Source organism: Acinonyx jubatus, chromosome C1, assembly GCF_027475565.1.
Source record: "Acinonyx jubatus isolate Ajub_Pintada_27869175 chromosome C1, VMU_Ajub_asm_v1.0, whole genome shotgun sequence".
NCBI classification, from domain to species: domain Eukaryota; kingdom Metazoa; phylum Chordata; class Mammalia; order Carnivora; family Felidae; genus Acinonyx; species Acinonyx jubatus.
The window spans coordinates 119,199,527-119,205,654 of record NC_069381.1 but is presented as its reverse complement, the minus strand read 5'-3'; the positions used below and the strand labels follow the sequence as shown (position 1 = coordinate 119,205,654).

At 41.5% G+C, this 6,128-nt stretch overlaps 1 pseudogene; it reads left to right on the top strand.

Annotated features, from left to right (window-relative positions):
• The first annotated feature begins 1,134 nt into the window (after positions 1 to 1,134).
• On the top strand, positions 1,135 to 5,441 carry LOC128311844 (uncharacterized; annotated as a pseudogene).
• Positions 5,442 to 6,128: the final 687 nt, after the last annotated feature.

Genomic DNA, 6,128 nt, shown 5'->3' with positions numbered 1-6,128 from the left:
TGGGTATGAATCTCAGCTATCCATGTAGGAATCATTTGAACAAAATTCCGTGGGCATGATGAGTAAAGGCCTAACATTGTTGAGTACTTGCCATTTGTTAGAAACTGCCAGATTGTTTATATTCATTTTCTCTCTTAACTCTTAGAATTCTATCAGATGAAGGTCTTATCTCTAGCCTGCCATTCCAGTTATCTCTTGCTGAGTAAGGAGCCATCATCCAAATTTAGTGTCAGAAACTAAGCTGGATGATGCTGTCTCATTCTGAGGACCAGGAATTTGGACAGTAGAGGTAACTTACTTCTCTTTCTGAGCCTCAGCTGGGAAGACTCCAATGCTGGAGGGCTGGAATCATCTGGATGCCTCCTCGCTCAAATGTCTGCACAGGTGGATACAGTTTACTCAATGTCCAGGCTTAGCTGAGTCTGCCAACCAAAGTGCCCACTTGTGGCAACTCCATGGAGCTTGGGTCTCTTATATCATGGAGAATAAGGCAGGAGCTGTATAGAATCTACCCCACACCAAACCCCCCAAAACTGTGGAGCAACTCTTATTCCAGCACAATTCATCCAAGGCTTACTTTTTCATTTGTCTTGCTATCGTCTTAAGTAAGTAGTAGTATCCTACTATGATATCTTAGAGTAGATCAGGAGACGTTGCACTCCATGTATGCTTATGTATTTTGATGTGTTTACATTTAAAACAAAAACAAAAACTCTAACGTTATGTAACATAAAGGAAAAGAATGTTTTTCTCTGAATATTTTGAGAAGTATTTTCCATGATGAGAAAGCTGTCCTCATAAATACAAGAAATCAACAGATATTTTCCTTGAACTTAGACCTTAAAAAAATCCAACTAAATTATTTAATATCTCCTTTGAAATATACAAAGTTGGTTTGAGTCTTCAAAACTGAGAGGGAAGAAAGGTATCAAGATCAGTTAGATGAACCTGTATTATCTTTTTAAAAGGAGGAAAGAGAGTGATTCCAGTGAAAAAGGTAGCTCTAAGGGCCTGTTTCTCAATAGAAACATTGAAAAAAAAACCAAACAAGACTGTCAGAATCAACCCAGTCAGAACTCTGGGAAGTTTAAAGCATTCATGTAAACACTGAACTCAGAAGAAAGCATTTTGAATATGGCTGGAAAACTCCATAGCATTGTTATTTACCCTTGTTCCATCCCTGCCCCCTGCACAGTGGTGATCTTAAAGATTCAGTACGTATTCCGACATTGGCACACTGTCCCTGGTTCCAGACGGAGAAGAGCACACTTACAAAGAACTGTGTTTGTCTCTTCTAATTTGTCTGATACCCACCTTAGGTATTGACACAAGGTGCCTGTCTTTGTTTCACCTACAAAAGAACACAGAACAAAAAACTGGTGGTTGGCATTCCTGAAAACTGTAGAAAGGCAAATAAACAACCCATAGTGTGGGCCTTTCCACTTCGCTGAAGGGATTAACTTTGCATTGCTTGAGGAAATGGTAACGGTTCCCCTGAAACAGTTGCCATGCAAGACAATATTGATCTCAGGACCTGTCACCATCCCCCCACTTTGCTTCTAGACCTGAAACTAGACTCATATCCCAGCAGATTTCTAAAGGTGAGGTATAGTGTGTCACCCATGATGTGGTGTGTTAACATTCCTAAAGAACTATTTAAACTTTCTAATTTATATAGACAGAACTCTGGGGAACATGGATAGGAATGGAAAATAAGAGTGTGGGAAAATGGTGAAAGGAACTTAAATTTAGATAAAGCAGAATTTATTGACCATGAGCTCACTAAGCAGAGACTCTGCAATTAAGGTTGCAGCTCAGAGGGACACCTGAGTGGCTCAGTCAGTTAAGCTTCTGACTTAGGCTCAGGTCATGATCTCACAGTTTATGAGTTTTAGCCCCGCTTTGGGCTCTGTGCTGACAGCTCTGAGCCTGGAGCCTGCTTCAGATTCTGTGTCTCCCTCTCTCTCCTCCCCTCCCCCGTTCACGCTCTCTCTCTCAAAAATAAATAAACATTAAGGAAAAAAAAAAGGTTGCAGCTCGGAGCATTAGAAAGGGCTCTAATAGTTTGTTTTGTTTGTTGGCTGAAGCATGTGCCAAAAGGTGGTTCATGTGAGTGATTTGGTGATGCCAGACAGGCTTTGGTTTAATGTAAAAGGATTAAAAGCCTCAGGGAGATTGGCATATTAGAGTGATTTGTCTTTTAAGACCTACCCACCCACACAGGGAAAGTCCAGAAGACATGCCTTACACCAACAATGTGAGAAATAAATATGTAAGAGGAGCCCCAGGATCCTTGAGGAGCTCTATGATCACTTTTCTTTACAGACCAAACTTCACAGTGGGAACTGCAGTTGCTGAATTGGGAAATCTAAATGCAGTGGGAGTAAGTGGATCTTGGGATGGCAGGGGCCAGGTGTTGGCACACAACCACCAAAGGCAAGGTGAGTGTGGTTACAGAAATGAACAGCAGAATCAAAGCAGCAGTCAAAATATTCTAGCTCAGGCAAACCTGTGACATTGGCTAGCTGACGATGGAATTCCTAGAAGTGGAGTAGATGGAAAGCCTACAGAATTCTTATTTAATTTGTAGAAGCAGAAAAAATCTAGGTCAAGTGAACAAAAGTCTAGCCTAAACTATAAAAACAGAGAGTCATGGCCCTTTGATCAATCCCAAGACTTGAGCCAATTTATGGACCCAGAGTCCCTTGAATAAAGAAGCCAAGGAAGGACTCTGGGACACTACCGAAATTTTATTAGTATTTCTCTCAGCCTTCCCCAAAGGAATCTATTGCCTTTTACCAGGGTAACTATGCATTGAGGAAAAGGAAGCAACCCGACCTGTCAGGGGCTACTGGACACTGGCTTTGAATTGATGTAATTCCAGGAGACACAAAACATCACTTTGGGCCATTGTTCAAGAGTAGGGGTTTATGGAAGTCAGGTGATCAATGGTGTTTTAGCTTGGTTTATCTCACAGTGGGTCCAGTGAGTCCCCAAACCCATCCTGTGGTTATTTCCCCAGTTCCAGAATACATCATTGGTATAGACATATTTAGTAATGATCAGAATCCTCACATTGCTTTACTGTTCTGTGGAGTGAGAGCTTTTTACTAAGACCAACTGGAAGCCATTAGAACTGTGTTTACCTAATAAAATAGTAAATGAAAAGTAATATTGCATCCCTGGAGGAATTGCAGGGATTAGTACCACTGTCAAAGACAAAAGATGCAGAGCTGGTGATTCCCACCACTCTTCCTTTCAACCCTCCTATTTGGCCTGTGCAGAAGTCAGATGGATTTTGGAAAATGACAGTGGATTATCGTAAATTTAACCAGGTGGTGACTCCAGCTGCAGCTGCTGCACCAGATGTGGTTTCATTGCTTGAGTAAATTAACACATCCCCTGGTACCTAGTACAGAGCTATTAATCTGGCAAATGCCTTTTGCTCCATACTTGTCCACAGGCCCACCAGAAGCAGTTTGCTTTCAGCTGGCAAAGCCAACAACATACCTTCATTGTCCTACTATGGGAATATGTCAACTCTCCAACCCTCTGCCATAATTTAGCGTGCAGGGATGTTGATACTCCTTTTCCTTCCGTAACATACCACACTGATCCATGACATTGATGATATTATGTGGATTGGACCTGACGAGGAAGAAATGGCAAAGTGCTATAGACTTATTGGTAAGACATTTGCATGTTAAAGGGTGGGAAATAAATCCTATTAAATTTGGAGGGCCTTCTAACTCAGTGAAATTTCTTAGGGACAAATGGTGTGGGAAATGCCAAGATATCTTTTCTAAAGGCAGGCATAAATCGTTGTATCTGACCTTTCCCACAACCAAGAAAAAAGCATAACACCTAGAAAGCCTCTGGACTTTGGAGGTAATATATTCCTCATTGGTGTGTTACTCTAATCCATTTATTGAGTGACTCCAAAAACACTGATAATTTTGAGTGAGATCCAGAATGAAAGGCTCTATATTTCCAGAGTGCTTTTTAAGCTGCGCTGCACTTGGGCCATGTGATCCACCAGATTCAATGCCCCTGAAGTATCAGTGACAGGTAGGGATACTGTTTGGAGCCTTTGTCAGGATGCTACAGGTGTTTTGCAGCACAGGACTTTAGAATTTTAGAGCAAGACCCTGTCATCTTCCACAGATGAGTATTTACCTTTTGAGAAACAGCTCTTGACCTGCTACTGGGCCTTCATAAAGACTAAAGGCTTAATGGTGAACCACCATGTTACCCAGCAATCCGAAGCATGCATCGTGAACTGGGTGTTATCTGACACACCAACCCATAGAGTTGGGTGGGCACAAAACACTGTATCATCAAATAACAGTTGTATATATGCGATTAGGCTTGAGCAGCCCTTGGAAGCACAAATAAGTTAAAGGGAAAAATAACCCAAATGTCCATGATCTCCACTCCTGCCAACCTGCTTTCTCTCTCCTAGTCCATAACTTAGGCCTCATGGGGAGTGTCCTAAGATCAGTTGATAGAAGAAGAGAAAACTTGGGCCTGGTTGACAGATGGTTCTGCATGATATACAGACACCACCTGAAACTGGATAGCTATAGCACTACAGCCCCTCTCTGGGACACCCTTGAAGGATGGTGGTGAACGGAAATCCTTTCTGTAGGCAGAACTTTGGGCAGTATACCTGGTTGTTCACTTTTCTTTAGGGAAAAAGGATCCAACTTGAAATTATATACTGATGCATGAGTTGTGACCAATAGTTTGATCAATCATCAGGGATTTTGGAGGGACATAATTAGAAAATTAGCAACACAAAAACCTGGGAAAGAGACAAGTGGATAGACATCTCTGAATGTGAAAAAATCCTAAAGATATTTGTGTCTCATGGGAATACTCACCAAAGGGTAACCTTAGCTCTGTGGATACAAGTCAGCCTCTTTCCCTAGCCAACCCTGTCATCACCCAATGATCTCATGAACAAAGTAGCCATGGTGGTAAGGATGGAGATTATGGGTAGGCTCCACAATATGGACTTCCACTCACCAATGCCAAACTTGGCTATGGGCACTGCTACATGCTCACTCTGCCACCAACAGAAACCAGGGCTGAGCCATTGATGTGGTACTATTCCCTGTGGTGATGAGCCAGGCACCTGGGGGCAGATTGATTTCATTGAATCATTTCCATCATGAAAGGGAAATCATTTTCTTCTTACTGGACTAGACACTTACTCTGGGTAGGTACTTGCCTCCCATGCACTCATTGCTTCCACCAAAGCTACCATTCATGAACTTACAGTATGTATTATCTACCATTCTGATATTCCACACAGCATTGCTGCAGATTAAGGAACTCACTTCACAGCAAAGGAAGTGCAGCATTGGGCTCCTGCTTATGGAATTTACTGGTCTTACTGTGTTCCCTACTGTCCTCAAGCAACCGGCTTGATAGGATAATGAAATGACCCTTTGAAGCTTATTAGTTATAGTGCCAGATAAGTGGTAATGTTTGGCAGGTCTGGTATAAGATTTTCCAGAAAGCCAAATATGATCTAAATCAGCCCAATTATACCCCTCAGTTATAGAAATAAGAACTATAATTATTGTGTTTCCTTACTTTTTTGTGAATATGTTTGTGTATATATGTGTATGTGTGTATGTTTATATATATGTAAATTTTACATCATAGAATTTAAGTTATGGGATACCAAGAAAAGTAAACACACTCAAGGACTTTACTTCCTCTTGTGAAGTAAGATGATCATTTTTAGAAATAAAAATAAAAAATAATATAACAAAAAATAATAATAAATAAAAGCTGTGCTGTCTAGTTAACAACAGGTTCACACCCCCCTCCCCCAACAATGGGGTCCCAAACCCTTAGACACTTCACTTCCTGGTTCTTCCCCTCTCCATTTCACTGGCTTATTTTTGGCTGGCTTTGCCTCAAAGAGTATACATTTGTTCCAATCAGACTACTTTTTTTTTCTTAATATTTATCTATTTGGGGGGAGAGCACAAGCGGGAGAGGGAGAGATGGAAGCGAGCTCTGTGCTGACAGCAGCAAGCCCGATGTGGGGCTTAAACTCACAAACTGTGAGATCATGACCTGAACTAAAGTCAGATGCTCAACCAACTGAGCCA